General features: G+C 38.3%; 1 non-coding gene across 1 annotated transcript; it reads left to right on the top strand.

Annotated features, from left to right (window-relative positions):
* The first annotated feature begins 533 nt into the window (after positions 1-533).
* Positions 534-606, top strand: TRNAR-CCU (transfer RNA arginine (anticodon CCU)). Its single transcript has one exon. It is a non-coding gene; the product is annotated as a tRNA-Arg (tRNA).
* The last annotated feature ends 19087 nt before the right edge of the window (positions 607-19693 follow it).

Genomic DNA, 19693 nt, shown 5'->3' with positions numbered 1-19693 from the left:
AAATGTAATAAATGAAACTAACATTTAATTAGTTAAATGTTAGTTAACTAGAAACTAACATTTAAATAGAAATTCCTGTATTTTAACGAGAGAGAACGGAGATGATTGAGGGTTTGGTGGAAGGAAAGTAGGATTTCCAGAACATGTCTAGTGCCCATTATAGTTTGTTAACCTAGTCATATTATTTTCTCTTGTTATGTTTGCCTGCTTGAGTGTAGGCACTGAAAAGGTGGAGAGTTGCTGGTTACAATGACCACTGGAGTGTGATAGATGATGAGGGAGAAGGGGAGGGGGTGGTGTTTGTATATAATGATTATTTCTAACGATGGATCATGAAATCTAAGATGGGCAGAGAGGAAAGTGAAGATAGGAGGACAGTTAGAGATAGTGAGAAATTGGTCGTATTAACGAGTTGAAGATTTAGATGGGTGGTGAATTGTAGCAGAGTGTCAGAGGAATTGAGGTGAAAAGAGATGAAGATAAGAGAAAGGACTGCTTGATACAGAGCTTAAAGGTGGAGCACCAGTGGGACTTCCCTGGTGGTCCAGCGGTTAAGACTCTGCACTCCTAATGTAGGGGGCCCGGGTTTGATCCCTGGTCAGGGAACTAGATCCTACATGCCGCAACTAAAGACCTGGCTCAGCCAAATAAATAAATATTAAAAAAAAAAAAAAAAAAAAAAAAAAGTGGAGCACCAGAAACCATGGGATGGGATGGCTGGAGGAAATGTGGAGAGATTATTGCTAAAGAAAGAATCAGAGTGTTGAATCATATTAAAGAACAATTATAGGTGTTTGGTGCTAAGGAGGAAGAAAAAGAAAGTCTTCAGGAATACAGAAGAAAATAAGAGAAAGTAACCAGTGGGGGGTTGATGCCATTAACACATAGGGTTTGTTTTGTTTTGTTTCAGGAGGAAATGGGAACAAGGGACATCTGGAAATGTCATTACAGACAAAGATTATACTCACCCCACTTCCTGTCATGAAGGAATGGAATCTAGTAGATGAACAATCACTTTTTGAGAAGTGGCAAAAGAAATACTATCCTCAGGTTTCTGTTAAGAACTTCAGAATGCCTGAATCTTTGGTAATCTCTGCTGTGTGACTTTGGGAAAGTCACTTAACACGTCTTGCTATGAATTTTCAACCTATATTGTAAGCTGGACTAACTGAATGATCTTTAAGCATTTACCTAGGATTAGGTTTCCATTTCTTTATATTCATTGTATTTACCTCATTGACTTCTGTATTTTACCAGTTTTCAATTATTTTGGAATTATATCTGCTATTTGCTAAAAATGAACTTTAAATGAACATGAGTTGCATGTGGTTTTCTTTTACCTCCCAGAAGACAAAATCAGTGAAAGTACAGTAGTCTATACAGATAACTCTTAGTTAGCCACAAAAATGGAGTTTGGTATCATTGTTGATAATTTGAACATCATATTTTTTTTTAAAAGCCATTTATATTTGGTTTGGCGTCACACTGTGACTTTATTCTGCAAGAATATTTTCTTAATTATGTTGTAAACAAAGTGTGCGTTCTCCAGGTAATTATCAGCTAGGAGGCATGTGTATAAGAGTTCTGGACTTGCACTCATGAAAAGAGAAAGTCGAGGCTAAGATTTCCAAAGATAATCAAATGTATCCATTGAACAATGGAGAGTTAACTAAATAAGTTTAGCTCTGTTTGCCACCCCCAAATTCAAATGACCTAGAGTATAAAAGCCCTAGCACAGTGCCTGGCACAAAACAATAAATATTGATTTTCTCTTTCTTTCCTTGATCATTAATAGAGGTTCCTTTTTTTTTCTTTTTTAAACTAATTTATATGAAGATCATTTCTTATTGATTCCAATCCCTGGAGAATAAAGAGATCACAAATACAAAAGAAAAAATGTTGAAGTCTTGTTCTATGTCACAGCTTAACGTGGCAATAAGAATGGTCTCCCCTTCCTGTAAGGGTATTGTTAGGAAATGTGTGTACTCCAAACTAGCATCAAACCTATTTATTTTGCAGATACGGGGTAAATTGCCCCTTTGGTTACTAAGATAGGACTATAAGGCACCGTGACAATGATTATTATAAGCAACCAGTCTTAAAACAGACAGTTTAAACATAATACAATATACTTTAACAAATGGGAGGTTAACGCTCTCCAGGCATTTTCCCTGCTGTGTGGGATCTGCTGTGTTTAATCTCTTTGTTCAGCTCAGACAGGTCGTTTGTCAAATTCCTTCTCGTTATTAAAAATGTATTCAGTGGCATTTAATGAGTACATATGGATTCAGAAATGATCATAAATCCAAATTTCAAAAGTCATGTTTTTATCTGCGCTCTCCAAGACTATGCATATGTAGCAGGCCCTTAACGTGGACTATTCTTACTGCTCAAACAGGATCTGATCCTTGTAATATTCACTGAGTTTCTACAGTCTTCCATTTTCAGGTAAGGGAATTACAAAACCCAAAGAGATGGTGTCCGTGTTAGGGAAAGAAACACCAATTCTAACCTCAAGTTGAAGTCCCAGTTCAACTACTCTTCCATATACTGACTTTGTAATTAATGTTTGCTAATTCATGATTTTATTTAGGAACTGCTGCTTAAGGAGTGCCTTGCAGATAAAAAGTATTATGTAAGTCGTGTTAGTGTTAATAATAAAGATTGTTTTAGTAAGTGTAATTAAAAACAGACTATCTGGAATCTTATTTTGAAGCACTGCTTCTTGTCTTTGTATAGTCAGAACAGTATGTCACAAAGTTAGTGGGTGGGGAAACTTCCTTTTCAATTTTATGCAGAGAAAGAGGCCTCCCAGCTATTACCTAAACTGAAAACATTCATGGTAATAATGCTCGCTATTTACTACGGCAGAATATTTCACAGGATTAAGAGCCATGGCAATCTGTAAAGCCTGGCTCATGTAGGCCAGGCTCTAATCCAAGAAGGCCTTTCAAATATAGTTCACAAAAGGATTGTATACAGGAACTGGAAACAGCAGCCACTGAAAACTAGACAGAAACATTGAAGGAAAGGAAGCCCCGATTTCAGGTTAAGAATCCTCACATGGACCCATGAAAACCTTCCCTCCAGACTCTCCAGACTCTTTCACCTTCTGCTGACCTGATGAAGATGAAGATGGAGACTTTGGAAGCTGTGGAGGAACGTGATGGGTCCACAACATGAGCCTGGACCCTTGAACCACTGTTTGAATGGAAGTCACTTGCTTTGAAATTATGAGTGTTTCTGCGTGTGTGTGCGTGTGTGTGTGTATCCTAGTCTAGTTCTCAGATTAGCTGTATTTATGATTACATATAATATATAATTTATAAATAGATTACACATAGATAATATATATAATATATATATTAACATAAACACAGCTAATCTGAGAACTACATTACATCAATATTATATAATACATGTATATATAACAGGTATAATATTAAATGTTTTGTGTACTATCATAAATGCAGATAATCTCTGAAGTAGACTAGGCTCGACTTTCTAGAACTGCAGTACAAGGTCAGAGTGAATCGACAGTCAGACAGTCCTGATGCTGAGTATCCAGCCACGGCGCTTCCATCCGTCACTAAGGACAGGATTGGTCCCACGTGTCAGGATGACACGGTAGCCAGCATATGGAGATCAAATGGCTTTAACAGTATTAAAAGGGGGAGCATCGTGCGGACAAGGAGTATGGCAGGTCCTGACAGCCATCTCTCAGGTAACTTTTGTGTAATCATTTGCAGGTGGCAACTAAAAGCTGATCCAGCCCAGGGCTCCCGGCTGTGCTCCCCCGGCCCCTGCTAAGCTCTGGCAGCACCGCAGCCTACCTCCAGCCCTACAGACTTTGTCACTAAGGACTCTGTTAATACCAGGTACACGCCGGGCTTGTCCAGGCCATGCTCACCTCTGTGACGCCTCTGTGTTTAACAGCAGATCAGCTAACTTCATAATCCTTCGCTGGGTTTTTCTTCCCTGTTTCCATCTCCAAGAAGATTAGAGTCCTGTAATATCTTTCTTCTCCCCTCTATTTACTACAGGGCTGTGTCTAAATGTGATTAGATTTACTCCGTGCCAGTGTTTCTTGTTTCTGGAGTCACAAACAGCTAAAAGGTAGATCCGAAAGATGCTCAACAATTTTGCCTTTCCATTTTGCCTTTTTATTTCTCTCCAAAGCCCAAGCCGCGTAAGTTAAAACCAATTTATTTCTTTCTCAGACAGACGCTGCAGCCATTACATTGGGGGTTAAATGGTTTTCACTCTCCTAAAATGGTTAAGATGCCTGTGTTATTGGGTTACTTCAGCTCCCTGTGATCTACATCCCATGGCTGACGAAGGTCACGGAGATTTTGGAAGCGGGGTAATGGAGTCTTGGGGCCGCTGGTTTTATTGAAGGACCCTCAGCACATCAGTGATGAAAAACCTGTAAGTCCCAATATCTCTCTGGATCCTCAGAGCCCAAGCTGCAATTAGAGAAGTGCAGGATGGGCTTTTCTTTCCCACTCGAAGTGTAGCTTCTGTCCTTAGGTTCACATCCAAAGGCACAGGAGACCAGGGCTGCCAAGGGCCCTTCAGAATGCTCTAGTCACATCCAGCCTGGTGACCTGAAGCAGCTTAGATACAAGGCTCTTTCTCCTAGTTGTCTACATATTTGGGAAGAAGATTCTAGGGAACTTCTTCTGTATAGTTTGTCTAATTTTATGTCCATCCTGCAATTCAGAGCGTTCCCGTAAAGTCTAACTCTAATCCCTCTTTTTAAATCTCTGCTTGTTCTGCCCCCCACTTCTCCTCTTCACGATGGAACAGTATTGCGGTGGTCCCTCAACAGCGACACCCTATTCAAATCTGTTTTCTTCTTCACGATAAAAAGAATGCTGTAATTTGGCTAATAAAGGACAGTGCCATATATTTTATACCTAGGAAAGCCCATTCTCATGATTTTTTTTCTTGTGCTACAAATATTGAAGTAAAATTCAGGAGAATTAGAAGATTGAGGAATGGGTTGTATATCGCTGGCTTTTGCTGCTCTTTTGAGACCGAGCGAATGGAGTAGGACTTTTGCTCAAGGGATACAGTGAGGCTGAGACACGTGCTCAGGTAGAGGAAGAAGAGGAGGGAGCAGATGCACAGCAACAAAGAGCAGTCAATGGTCAGGGAGCGTAACAGAGGAGGAGGCAAAGTCCAGGGAGCTGCTTTTATCTGTGCTGCTGGGCATTTTCACTCAGCCCCTGCTCAGCTCACCAGGGTGACCTCTGGTCCTGATATAACCAAGTGTATTATTTTGATTTTGCTTATTTCTTACCTAAATCCCCTGTCAGCTCTTCATTTCCTTACACATTCCCCAGTTGGTATTCCAAAATCACCTTTCTAATGCCACTTCCCTTCTTAATAAGTTTTAATGGTTCCTCATTGCCTATAAGATAATATTGCATGCATCATTGACTATAATACAGTAGGCTAATAATAGCTGTCATTTATTGAGCCCCTTTAATTTTACCATGCTGAGTGCATTATGTATATGGGACCTAAATCTCACAACTATCCTGCAGGGTCAGTATTATTATTCCATTATACAGATGAGGGATCTGGGGCTCCAAGAGGTAAGGGATCTACCAAGTGGTGAAGCCAGGATTTAAACCCAGGTTCTTTTGATTCCAAACTCATTACCCTCACAGTAGAGTGTGTAAGTTGTGCTCATTCATCAAAGCGTTCATTTACTTAATTGACATTAATGACACTTTTATCAACAAATGATTATGGGAAGACAAAAATGGGAACAATTTAATCTGTTAGCGACATTAAGGAGGGCTAGTATTTGAAGGATAAATAGAATTGTTTCAAGTAGTGGGAGCGTGGGTGTGTGCAGGGAGTGGAATAGCTTTTGGAAGATGCTTTCCTGGAGCAACATGAGAAAATGAATACTCAGCCCCAAATGAAGCATTCTGCCATAGCAAATACGGAAAATAAACCAAACCCTGTGAGAATGTTCTTTCCGTTGATTCATTCCAAACCTACCAACATTAAAAAAAATTGTACGATTCACTATAATTTCCTTTGCAGAAAGGAATGTTGGTTTGGGTTGGGTAGTCATATATATTCTGTCTGAGAAATCTACAGCTTCCTAAAGAGGTATTTCTTCATAAGACAGTGAGTCTAGACTCTAGGGAAGAGCATACATCTGGGGAATTATCAAAGCTGTCACCTGAATCTTCCTTTCACTGGACTCTTCTAGTAGGCGAAGCATACTAAACATTTGGGGCAGGCACTGTTTGAAGGGAGAAAGGATCCAGATGAGAATACATGGGCAAGAGTCTCCTCTGTTACCTTCGAGCCCCTGGCATCCTATATAGTGGCCACCTTACACTCACCACAGACCACTTGGCTTGAGGGGAGGAGGCTAATTCTGTAGTTATCTGATGTCTGTTGTCCTTGAGACAGGACCTGCCTTTGAATGTGTCCATTTCATGTGATGACTGGGAAGCGGAGAAATGAATTGCACTTAATGCGCTTGTTTGCAGAGGCAGTGACTGATGCTTCCTTCTAAAACAAACATGAGTGAGTGAAAAATAATCAGCCAACTCAGACAAAACCCTCCTGAAAATTCCAGCATCCCTCCAGAAACTAACACAAACAATTGACTCAAATACAAAGCACATACTCCTTTTCCTGTCAAATTCTGTTCTTCCTAACTCAGTTTCTCAAGGTGACTGCAATCTTTGCTTTCCCCTTCCCTGTATCTGTTGCCATTCTGCCTGGGACTCATAAGAAATAAAGTTGTCTTGTTTTTTTGTTTTTTGTTTTTTCCTTCAGAAATTAGACAGGTCCTATTATGGAATTACCATGATTTTTCCCTCTTTTTCTCTTTACGTCTCTCTTCCAAACACAAAGCATCTCGGATAAACTGGGAACAATTTAGCTTAGTGTACTGAACTACTGGATACATTCCATGTCTCATTTCAGGCAGCATTTCAAATTCTTTCTTTTGTATAGTATTGATGTTCTCTGATCATTTTCTTTGGCCTTTTCAATATATTATTTTTAAAAACTCAGAAGGTACAAGATGATTCCTTCAGTTTCCTAACATGATTTATTCTATTTCAGAGACACGGCTACAGAAATACACCCACAGTTCTACTTTCTCTCTCTACTTGCTTGTCGACATTATTGGATTAGAGAATTATGGAAGCCTAAAGGGAGCACCAAGGGCTATATATTTCCCCTTCTCCCTTTTCGCTGTGACTTCACCAATCCAGAAAGCAGACCTTTGTTTTGGCTATTGAAGCTGTTACAACTAAATTACAGATAGGGGGTTTTGGCTACCTCTCTGACTCATTCCCTTAAGGTCCACCATCATCGACCTTGTATTTTTAACGTGTTTAATAGTTTTTCTAAAGATTTTCATTGTACATACTCAATGCAGCTGTTATAAGTGCAACCCTAAGAATTTCCTCTGAGAAGAGTGATCACTGGTTTCCAGTTCTCATGCATTCATTTTCCATTGAGCTGACCTTGAGCAAGTCATATTTCTTTTCTGATCTTCTGTATCCTCCGCTGGAAAAGATGATGATAGATGAGATGGTCTTTAGGACCCTCCAAGCCCTAATCACATGACTACAGAATCTGGTGGGTGATGTTCACTATCAACAGCCAGTTGAACATGTCTTTTATCCTCCTAAGAAAAAGCAAACTAAAGAGAGCTTGAAAAACGACAGACATAGCATAAGCTCCATAAGCTGGAATCACAGAGGCAAACAGTGTCAGGTAGATAATAGAAGACATTTGTGATGTAGAAGGAAAAGCCAGAGATCAGTCCACACCGGTCACTCATCCACCTGTTCAAAGACATCATAATGATCGTGTTCCTGCACGGTTCTGCTTCCACCCTCCCTCAGTCTCTGTTTATATAGCAATTAAGACTTTGGAGTCTTAATAGCGTTTCTGTTGGCCAAGGAGCTTATTGCATCTTACATGAATAATTTTGCACGCTCAGAGCAAAACTGGAGGATCTCACTAACTCCCTTCTCTTTAATGACACTCTCTGTCCCAGATCCATTTTTCCTCTGCTCTCACTGGTTATCCTTTTTCTACTCCTGTGTCTCAGGTAAGACATATTGGTCATGTTGTGTTTTCCACCTACCCCCTCTGTAGCTCTTAACATCGGCCCCATGCGCTCTGCCCCAGATACATCATTAAGGGGACTTTGCAGTAGGAAGGCATGTGACTTAAGGTATTCCTTCGTGCTAAATTTAACTTTACACTTGCTACCTTGAACAAACCATTTTCCTTCTCTATTTGTGCTTGCATTTTGTCTCATATGAAATGGAGATAATAACACTTACCTTCTGGAGCCCACCAGGGTGTTATGAGGATTAATTAAGTTCTTTGAAGATGACAAGTCTTGAGTATAGTTATTATTAGCTAAGCAAACTGCCTGTTTTAATACCAAGGGTCTCTGGGAAGGTCAGACAAGCTCCTTTAAGCACAGCCCTCGCTCTCATTTTTCCCATATTACTTTCTGCCAGCTCTAACATGCAGAGGACCTGGGGGTGTTCTTTGGAGAATGTGCTTTTTCAATGGGATTAAGCTGCATAAATAATTGAAAAGTGCCAGTGTGCCCAAAGAGTGCAAAGCCCCTTCTCATTACTTCCTGCCTTCCCAGCCACCTCTGTGCAGCAATGACTCAGAGCCTTCTACAATTTTCTGAGGTAAACACTGCAGTGCAGAGGCCGGTGTTCATTAATTCTTGGCATATGCATGTTATTTCACTCACTGCAAAATATTTCACAAATTGGAATATACGAAAACAAAGAAGATTGGCTCATGGCTTCTCACTTCAATGACGGAAAAACTGTGGTAGCAAGATACAAACCCACCTCCCAAGGACACAGAGGGGAAAAAAAAAAAGTTGAAATCCTGATTCTTAAACTCACAGATTTTTGAGTTGAAGGGTTCTACCAGTTTAAAAGATAACATTTTAAAATTCGGAATTGTCCATCCCTGGCCTTGGTTCTACTCTTCTGAGCACCAGTTTGGTGATGGTACAGCCCAGGAAATAATGGAAACCTAAGAGGACTTCTAAGCTTCTGGCTGTTTCTCACCTCCCCCGATTTATGTCTTCTCATTATCAGGTAAAAACCCTATTTGGGAGGTGTCCTGGTTTCTTAAAGCATGATGCTCACAATATATTCCAAGCACTCTAGACACAGTCTGACCAGCATGGAGCTAAATGAGATTTCTATCCCGTGTTCCAGACAATTCTGTCTTCCATAAGACACATCATATTGATGACTCTTAGTACATTTAACATCAACTAACATTGCCCTGTGAATTTCACCTCCTGCTAATGAAGGACTTTTTTCCTTTATCTTTTACTGGTGTAATTGATTTTTTGACCTGTATGCAAGACTTCACATTTATGGATATTTATTTAGCTTTCTGGTCTTAACCTGGTTTTCTCTGCTTAATTAAATCTTTATCAACCCTAACCTTTCCATGCGGTCTGTAGGTTAACTTTTTCTACCAGCAGTGGGAATGTTGATGCCTTCATTTCCTTTATTGCCTTTGCAGATGTCTAGTCTTCAGAGGAAGACAACTCAGGAAAAATAAAAGCAAGGCAGAAGCAAGAATGAAAGTTAAGTACGGAGAAGAGAATGACAGCGGAGACAAGGACAATTTAAAATTTCCTAATCTCTTACCATGCCTTTCTAAAGGTGTCAGTGTTGCAAAATAGGATGAATTTATTTTTTTCCCAGATCACACCATAGGAACATGACTAATACGAGATGAAAAGTGCAAATTTCTAATTTTTCAGGTATTTTCTCTAGCTTGTTATAACTTTGTTTACCCTAGGTCATTTCACCTTCATGTTTCCCATCCAGAATATTGAAATAGCCTCACCAATTTAGGGTAAAGCGTTTTTTAATGGCTCATAGTGAGGATTCCTACTTTCTTTTTCCAATCCTGGGAATCCTTATTGATGCAGAAGCTCTTCCATTATTTTCTGGGGATCTGATTTTTGCATCACCTACTATCAAGCCATCAGTTTCCTGACTATTGAGCTTTCTTTAGCTATTAAAAGTTCACCCCTGTACCCTCTTCTGGAAATGGAGCTATTGGTATTGTCTTTCATTTCTATTTTTATTAAAAAAATTTAATGCACTGCCATTTTACCCTCTTGCCTGCAATGATTGCACAGAGAACCAAACGACAGCCAAGAAAGAGTCTTAAGGAATCCTTAGAGAAATAAGAGAAGTCATAATTGAATAATCTGCCACCAACAGTTATTATTGGGGTTACAGTCTTTCCAATGTACCTTCATGCCAGAGCATGGGGTTATAAATAGACATGGGCTCTGGGAAAAGGAAGAATGAAGCTGAGAGAGAAGACAATGTAGAAGGTAAAGCATGTCTTGTAAAAAGCCAAAGCTTTAAAAAATTAAAGTTGTAATAGCACGAAGATTGCCTTTTAAATCGTTCAAGGGAGATTCTCTTCTCTGAAATCCAGTTTAGGTTAATGGCCTGAGGAAGGTTTGCTTCAGCCTCTCCACAAATATATAAATTATGTTTGAACAGCACTTGCTGGAGGCTCTCCACAAGTCTCAGAGGCATGATGCCATCTTTCTTCTTAAATTAACAATAATAATTTAGCAAGAGAATTTAAAACCTATTAGCAGTAATAATTGTTAACAGTAAAAATAGTGCACACTATATTAAAATAATCCAAACAAGCAAGAGAGGAATACCAATCATTCACTTGTTCCTTTTTTACTTGATGGTGGGCTCAGAGAAAATGGTGCCAACAATGCAGGTTTCCATCCAAATAATATGACAATCAGAAGAAAGATAAATTAACTGAGCAGACTTCTCTGCTACCCCCAATCCCTACTCCCCCCTCCTCCCTCTCCCGTATCCCTAGGGTACATAAATACTGAGTTTGCCACTAAATATCTCACAGCTGTTAATTCCTGTCATCTTTAACTTTTAGGCAACACTTTTCATTCGCTACTTAGAGACCCAAGGAGCATTCTTTTGGCAGTTAGAGCCTGATTAGAAATCTGCAGTAGGGTGTGGGGAGGTGGGGGTGGGAGAAGCCTGTCTCCACTGGGTGTATCTCCTGGCTTTATTGTTTGTTTGTGAGTCTGGACTCCTGCCTGGGATGTGAGTCCTCATAAAAGTTTATGGACACAAGGTCCTCAATTTTGCCCCTGAGGATTTATTTTTTCCAACTTAGGGATTTTCAGGAGGCTACTTAACCCCTGGAAGGGAAAGAAATAAGCTAGAGATCTAGAGATTGGAGGAAGTAAGAAAAAGGAAAAGAGTAGAATAGGATACAGAGGGTTGCATATTACAAGGACAGCCTGTGAAGTAACGAGACAGAGTTTCTTCCCTGGATAAAGGAAAACTGTCTCATGACCTACTCAACAAAGTGTTCTCCTGTGGTTCTCTTCATCAGTGTCTGTGCAGGCAAATGAGTCTGTGTGAGAAGAGAGAAGGGTGAGAGAGACAGAGAGAATCAACTAGGAAGAACAAGATGCCATTTAAGCTCTTTAAATGAAAAAATATAGAGATTATTATATTAAGTGAAGTAAGTAAGACAGAGAAAGACAAATATCATGTGATATCATTTATATGTAGAATCTTAAAAAATGATACAAATGAACTTACTTACAAGACAGAAATAAACTCACAGACGTAGAAAACAAACTTATGGTTACCAAAAGGGAAAGGGGGGTAAAGGATAAATTAGGAGTTTGGGATTAACATATATACACTACTAAATACAAAATAGGTAAATAACAAGTCCTACTGTATAGCACAGGGAACTATATTCACTATCTTGTAATAACCTATAATGGAAAAGAATCTCATATACTTGAATCATTGTGCTGTATACCTGAAACTAAAATAGCATTGTCAATTAACTATACTTCAATTAAAAAATGGTTAAATAAAAAAAAATATATCAGTGCTTGGCACAATTTCTATTTATGATCACCCTTCTTTGAATCTAGTAGAAGACTTCCCCATCTCCATATGACACATTAGATTACCTCTTCAGGGCATGACAGCCAGTATAGTATTATAATATTATCTTAGACTACCTAATAGCAAATCCTATAGGCCTTCATGGTTAAAAAAGAAAAAGGAATTTAAAAGTTAAGTAAAAAAATAAAAAGTTCTCCTAGATGTTTATAGGCACTTTTATAAGCTCTTCATTATTATTTTCTAATTTATTGGATTTTACTGTATGCAAAATGGGCATGTTTCAATCTTCTTAAATAACATTATCCTAGTTATAGAGGTGTTACCTAAATCAATATGACATTGAAGAAGGCTGGAGTGGAAAAATGCAAAAGGGCTATTTGTGATGAGATGTGAAATACCCAGAAGGCCTCCAAATATTACCAGGGAAAGACTTCTTTTTGCTGGACAAGATGGGTTCAAGTGATTGTGGTCTTTTGCAGATGGTGATGGGAAATTTGAAGTATTGTTGATGGACCTGCTTTGTACCCATGAGCCAGTAACACTTGGGAAAATTCTCATCATTATTATCACCATGGTACGACCAGTAGTAACAATTCTACAGAAGGAAATCATTATCAACATCTCAAAGACAGATAAAAGAAAGCCTTACAGGCCATCACCTCAGTAACATACATAGTTCCAACCTCTCTTCTCAAAAAATGCTCAAATCAGGTTATGCTTTGGTACATGGTGTTGTTGTATACATGGTTCCACTCAATATTTTAAAGCAGTGAATTCAGGATCTCCTCCTTCCCTTACTTCTAACTTTATCATGAATAACTTCCATCAATATCAAAATGAACCTTAGAAAAAATTAGTTATTATCCTCGTGGTCCATTCTTTAGCAACATGTCTTAGCTTCAGTTTTATCTTTCCACAGTTGGTTGTAATGAGGGTTTGCCTGTTCCCAATTTACCGAGTTGAAAATTGAGAGACAGCAATGGTAAGTGTAAGGTCTATACTTACATACATAAAACAGGTGGAAATGACTGACTAGAGAAGCCATAATAACAAACCAATTCCCAGATTTTAGCTTAGCCTTTCTCTTCAATCCAACTGGCTTTTTAGAAAAATCAAATCAAATTTTCCTAGAATAGTATAAATCTGGCAATGAAATTAGTTGAAATCTTTTTTTGTCAATAGTAACAGCTATATCCTGGGCTGGGATCTAGTCCATATTACCCTGTGTTTTTCAGAAAAAAAAAGTCTGTGTGCCATACAGAAGATGAAAAGTGGTGCCCATGCCAACAATCGTGCGGAACACAAACTTGACCGCGTCAATCATGGTATCTTATAAGGGACAATGATAAATGTCCCCAAGTCCTTTAAGGGAGAAAAGCCTTTGGGGAATGGCAATTGGGCATAATTTCACCTAGAATTTAGAGGAACAGACACATGACTTGATACACAAGAAGATTTGACTGAAATCTGAAGAATCAGGGCTGGAAGGCTAGATTGCTTGGCATTCCTTCCAAATCTCAAAATCCAATTTTTAGTGGGTCGGTAAAAAGCATTTCCCCTCTCTGAACTTGAGTTCCTCCAGGAAACAGGAATAATTAAAATCAGTGCTCTGATCCAACAAATCAATCCCATCAATGGATTCAGTGGGCTTTACCCATCCCAGTGAATTGTCACCAAATAAAGTTACCCAAGCACTTCTGTTGGCTGCTACTATTTCAGGGGTAATAAAAGTAATGACCACTAGTTCATTTCACAAGTATATATTGAGCACTTATTGTATACTAGGTACTGGTCTAGTCACTGGCAAATAGAGCATATAGGAGAGATAAGTTCATAGAACTCAGGGAGCTTTCATTCTATGAGAAGGAAGATAGATAATAAACATTTCACATGACTTTATACAGGAATTTTCTTTATCTGAATCTATTCAAACAGTGACCATACAGGAAGGTGCACAATAATGGTCAGGCTGAGTTTAATTATACGTGTAACCTTAGGTTACCTGAATCATCTGAATCCTTGCTTTTAAGGCTCTGTCCTAATCATATACCTGGTAGTTTCCAGAGACGATTCATCTGTACTCTCAAATCATTTCTGTCTATGCTGAGACATGGTGTCCTGCTCTGCTCTGGTTATTAATCATAAATTTCATCTTGAGTGGCTGTAGCTTTTGCAACTCTTCTCAGAGCTATTCTCTGGACACTTTTTTGGCCACTGACCATGCTGTTCCTATGCTAACAGTCTACCCTTTTCTGTTTGGCGTGGACTGCTGCTGGCCATGCTGCCACTGACCTCTGGACTGTTGATCGCTCTCTGTCTGCTGTTCATATGGTATCAACATTTCCTGGGCTGTGTGGCTGTGTTGGTAGCTCCTTTAAGGCAACATAAACTACCATGGGATAGAGAGGGGTTCTGACACAGAGAGGGATTCTCCAGTGATCCTCTGCTTCACTATGGATGTTTGGTGGTCACTACTCAGAGTGTCCTGGGACTGCCCTGTCACTCATCATTGCTACCATTTCAGGCCACCATTGCTCACATTTCTTTTATTCAAGTTCGGAAACAACTTTTCTTTCTCTGGGCTTTGCCTTCCTAGAGCGGCCCTTCAGTAGGATTTCGTGGACACTGAGACCTGTACTTTTCCTATACACATCTATTCATTCCCTAAAACACACATAGAATATGAAGGTAGCTGGGTCTGGGAGGAATTTACCAAAAGCCACCATATTGTTATTTGAAACATTTCACTTTTTTATTCTATAGATGGATTCCAAGTCCATCTATTTTCCTGACTTGTTTATCCGTGTTGGAGTTTCTAACAGAGCCCTTGAAATCTCAGTAGAGAAACACAATTTGCCCAAGCATGAACTTGGATCCCAAATGTATGCATGATTCAGGAATGTATCAATACTAGCCAGGAATATCCTAGGTTTTGTGTGAATCAGTGGCTCTTAGAGATAACAGACAGGAATCACATAAAAGGTGTCCTTTAGTTCTACATGATAACTTCTGCTGGCCTGTGAACTTCACTATATACTTTACAGGAGAAGAATAAATTAGTTTTTATAAAAAGTTTTAATGTGTCTCTAGAAATTATTCACAAGATAGATTCTGTACTTATTCTATTCAGATCTTTGAAATATCTGTTGCCTCATTTTTACCTTTGAGGTACTGAAGTTTAGGTCATATAAATGAAAGCAGAGAGAACTCATAAATTCTGACTCAAAATCCAGTGCTTCTTCCACTGTTTCATAGTGCCAGTGTACACATTTAGCTTGTAACATACATATAAGGGATCATAACTCCTGCCTCTTAATTAGAGGGACTCAGAAAAGCTAAGTGAGATATTGTTTGACTTTGTGAGTCTCTTAGGTCCCTGGGCTAACAAAGCCATTCTTACTCTTGGGACGAGGGGAAGAGCCTTAAGAAATGATTCTCTTTCCTTCTTTCACTACCTCCAGTTCAGTAAGAGACCACAAGGGTAAAGTTGGTATATCTTGCTTACTTAGTGCAACTTATAACTATTCTTCACCAAGTTGCATTAGCTGATCTCTCAAGAGTGTTTCCTTATCAACATGCGGATACTTGAAAAAGAGAAGATGATGATGCCTAAGTACTAACCCTGCATCAGTTTTGATAAACAAAGATAAATAGTCCATCCTGGGATTAAAAACAAAATCCCTGTCTCAATTTCTCTGCACTCTGTCTAGGGTAAATAGATACTGAGGACACATGAGAGGAAAATGGGAAACATGGAGACAAGGGAAGAAAATCTAAGAGTAGACTAGTTCTAGGAGATTCTCTCAAGAACGTTCAGTTGGGCATACATATGTTATGCCATAGGGATGTAGATTTTATATTGTTGATCTTGTTTGTTGTCACCAAGTAAAGATGGGAAGCTACTCAAGAAAGTATACTGCCTCCAAGTGGCCACTACCTCAATTTGTAGACATGGTGTTTTCCCTCCAGATAGGTAAAGTTGGTCAGCAACACATTAAAGAATATTGCATAGTCTGAGGCTGCCTGACTACACATACACAAATAGAAATACTGTATAAATAACCAGAGCCCTAGAATATGACCCCTTTAACTTAATTAAATAGTCAGGTTTAAGGTGGATAAAAAGAAATGGAGTGAGAGACCATGGCTGTCTGTAATATAGGTGATCGGCTATTAGCTCCATCAACAAGAAATGTTGGATTCTCATTGCTTTTGGATGGGCTCCTGGAAATCTAGTGCTTTCTATATATTTCGGTATGTAATAATCTGAAAAATGCATCCTCTTTCTTCATTCTTCCACTATCCATACCCCTGCCTCTCTGGAGAATTCGTATATCTTGGTAGGATGAGTTATGTCTATGTCACGGAAAGAGGAATGAATATTTTCTAAGCTCTGAAGTCTCAGATCAAATCCACAGGGCTGGATGACATCAGGTGATTTGATCCCTAAAACCCTACAGGGAATAAAATGGGATTTTATTTCTTTAAAAATGTCAGTGTATTTTTCTCTCATTAAAATGTGTTTTCTTTTCATTTTATTGATGGTTCTGAGTTTGTTTGGTCCCTATGGGAGGAACTCCAGGTTTGTCTGTTCTTCATTATCCAGCTTTATGCTTTTTTGAACTTCATTTTAAAGTGCTAGCTTGTTTTCGGAATCAAAATAACTACCCAATGCATTAACATAATGTAAATCCATAACTGTTTGTCTGAGGCCCAAATGGATGTCTGTATAGCACATGGGTTACTCCTGAGGCCTCTGTTACTCCTTCGAGTTAAGTTCTAAAGCCCGTGAAGACAATGTGGGCTAACTGCCCTCAAGTGATTCCATAAAAATATAGGAAGAAGACACAGTGTGGCTGAAAATTATTAGGACATCAGGTTTTGTATCATCTGAAGGTTTACAATTGACTTCAGGAATAAACTCGTGCTCACCTTGGGAAGTGACAGTCTCTCCTGCTTTAGGAAGGGCCTTTGCCTTGCAGGCAGTGGGCAAAAGAGATCCTGTGTTGTTAGTGGGCCCTCACCTTACTTTATTTCCTGAGCCTTCTCTGTAAGTGCCTGTTTTTCATGATGAGCTTGGTTTCCTCTCAGAGGTCATGCCTCATTACCACATAGCTCAGAGAAGCCAGGCATAGCATGAAGAGTACATTGCATATGAAGCCTGGTCCCTGGAGGACTGTCCCCTCCAGGGATGGATCTGGGCATGGGTCCTCAAATTTACAAAAATTGCAGTAACATATTAGAGAAAAACAATAAAAATGTGCAAATACAAAAATTAAGTACACCATCTTGGAAGGGGCCCAATAAAGTGAGAGATCTTGATAAATAAATCTCATGAGCTTCACGGTAAATCTCCCTCTAGTGTTTACCTTCATTCTTGCACCCATGCATAAAACTGCCCACACCAAGTATTAATTCAGTGTTTCTTGATTTGCAATAGGAAGCATAACACTATACAGTATATTATATCTGTGGCATTTCCTCAGATGTGGCACATTATTTGTGTGTAAGGACATTTAACCTGGGTTAATGACAATAAAATGGCTCTGAAGCCATTTAATTATACTTGACTCAGGAGTCAGAAACCAAACCAAATCAAGCAAAACAATGACAACAAAATTACTACAGAACCCAAACGCAATTACCAAACTTCCAAGTCTCCCCATTTCTTGCTCTACTAAATCAATATCCTTTGAATACTTTATCTGCCTTCATTCTGTCTCCATTAGATCCTTTTAAACATGCAATATTCTCTCCAGCAAAGTTGTTTTCCTTAAAGTCCAACAACCACGTGTTGCTTGTACCAGTACACACTTCCATGTCTTTGCTCATATTGGAGAATCTCCTCTCTTTCTTTTGATATCTCCTGATGGTATATTGCAGTGGTTCTCCATGTGTGGTCAATGGAATCCAGGAGCCTCTGAGACCCTTTCAAGAGGCCCTATAGGTCAAAACTATTTTAACATTAATACTAAAATAATTGCATTTTTCACTGCACTAGCATTTGTGCTAATTATTCAAAAGCTGTGATAGATACAACTATGAATCAGAGCAGTGGATATAAACTGTACCACTAGTCATTGCAATCACTGCATGCACTTATAAGAAAAAGAAGAAAAGGAAAAAAGCAAATTTCACATAAGACTCTCCTTGTTAAAGTAGTAAAATTATTGCTGTTATTAAATATTGACCCTTGAGTCCTCATAGTTTTAATATCCTGTATGACAAAATGGGATGAATGCATAAAACACTTTAGATTTGTCTAGGTGATATGCTTTGGTTAATGAAATGTGAGCAAGCATGATACGAGCCATCTCCAAGCAGAGGCTCTAAAACAAAATGATAATTAGAAAATACTAAGGAATAAACTAAAAAAGCTATTAAACTGATCCAGGGGTTCAGGAATGTTGTAGACTACAAGATCAATATGCAAGAATCAGTTGTGTTTGTCTAAAATAGCAATGAAATGAGCATTCTAAAAATGAAATTTAGAAAACAATTACATTTGAAATACCACCAAAAAGAATAAGATACTTGGGTATAAACTTAAAAAATGTGTACAACTTATACACTGAAAGCTACGAAACATTACTGAAAGAAATTAAAGAAGATCTAAACAAATGGAAAGGTATCCCATGGTCCTTGATCGAAAGACTTGATATTGTTAGGATGTCAATATTACCCAAATTGATTTACAGATTCAACACAATCCCTACCAAAATCCCAGTTGGCTTTTTGCAGAAACTGATGACCTGATCCTAAAATTCATGTGAGAATGTAAGGGAACAAGAATGACCAAAACAATCTGAAAAATAAGAAAAAAAGTTGGAGGATTCACACCTTGTGATTTTAAAGACTTACTACAAATCTACTCTAATCATGACACTATAGTGCTGATGTAAAGATGGGCATATAGAATGTTGGAATAGAACTGAGATTCAAGAAATATACCCTTATATGTACTGTCAATTAAATTTCAACAAGGGTGCCAAAACAATTTAATTGGAAAAAGAATTGCTTTTTAAATAAATAGTGCTGGCAAAACTGGATCTCTACACAGTAAAAGAATAAACTTGTGCCCCACTACTTCACACCATACACAAAGATGAACTCAAAATGTAAGCACTAAAACCATAAACTAGTAGGAGAAAACATAAAAGCATATCTTCATAACTTCAAGTTAGGCATGAAACCAAGAAATCTTTTTTCCTCACATACTACACTAAAAGCACAGCAACACAAACAAAATAAATAAATAAATAAATTCTGCTGTGTCAAAATCAAAGAATATTATACTATATACTTCTATACTATCATACAAGGAAGTGAATAGACAACCCACAGATTGAGAGAAAATATTTGAAAATTATGTATCTAATAAGGGACTTGTATCCAGCATATATAAAACCCTTTTTATAACACATTAATAAAAGAACAAATGTGCCAAGTAAAAAATGTGAAAAAGATTTGAATAGACCTTTTAAAAATAAATAAATAAATAAATAAATAAATAAATAAATAAAATTGGCCAATAAACACATGAAAAGATGTTCAAAATCATTAAGCATTAAGGAAATGCAAATCAAATTCATGAGTTATCATTTCATACACACTAGAATGGCTATAGTCAAAAAGACTGACCATAAGTGTTGACAAGAATGTACCCAAATTGGAATGTGGATATGCTGTAAATGGAAATATAAAAT

The sequence above is a fragment of the Balaenoptera acutorostrata genome, chromosome 9 (assembly GCF_949987535.1).
Source record: "Balaenoptera acutorostrata chromosome 9, mBalAcu1.1, whole genome shotgun sequence".
NCBI lineage: Eukaryota > Metazoa > Chordata > Mammalia > Artiodactyla > Balaenopteridae > Balaenoptera > Balaenoptera acutorostrata.
This window is presented reverse-complemented; position numbering and strand designations above follow the sequence as displayed.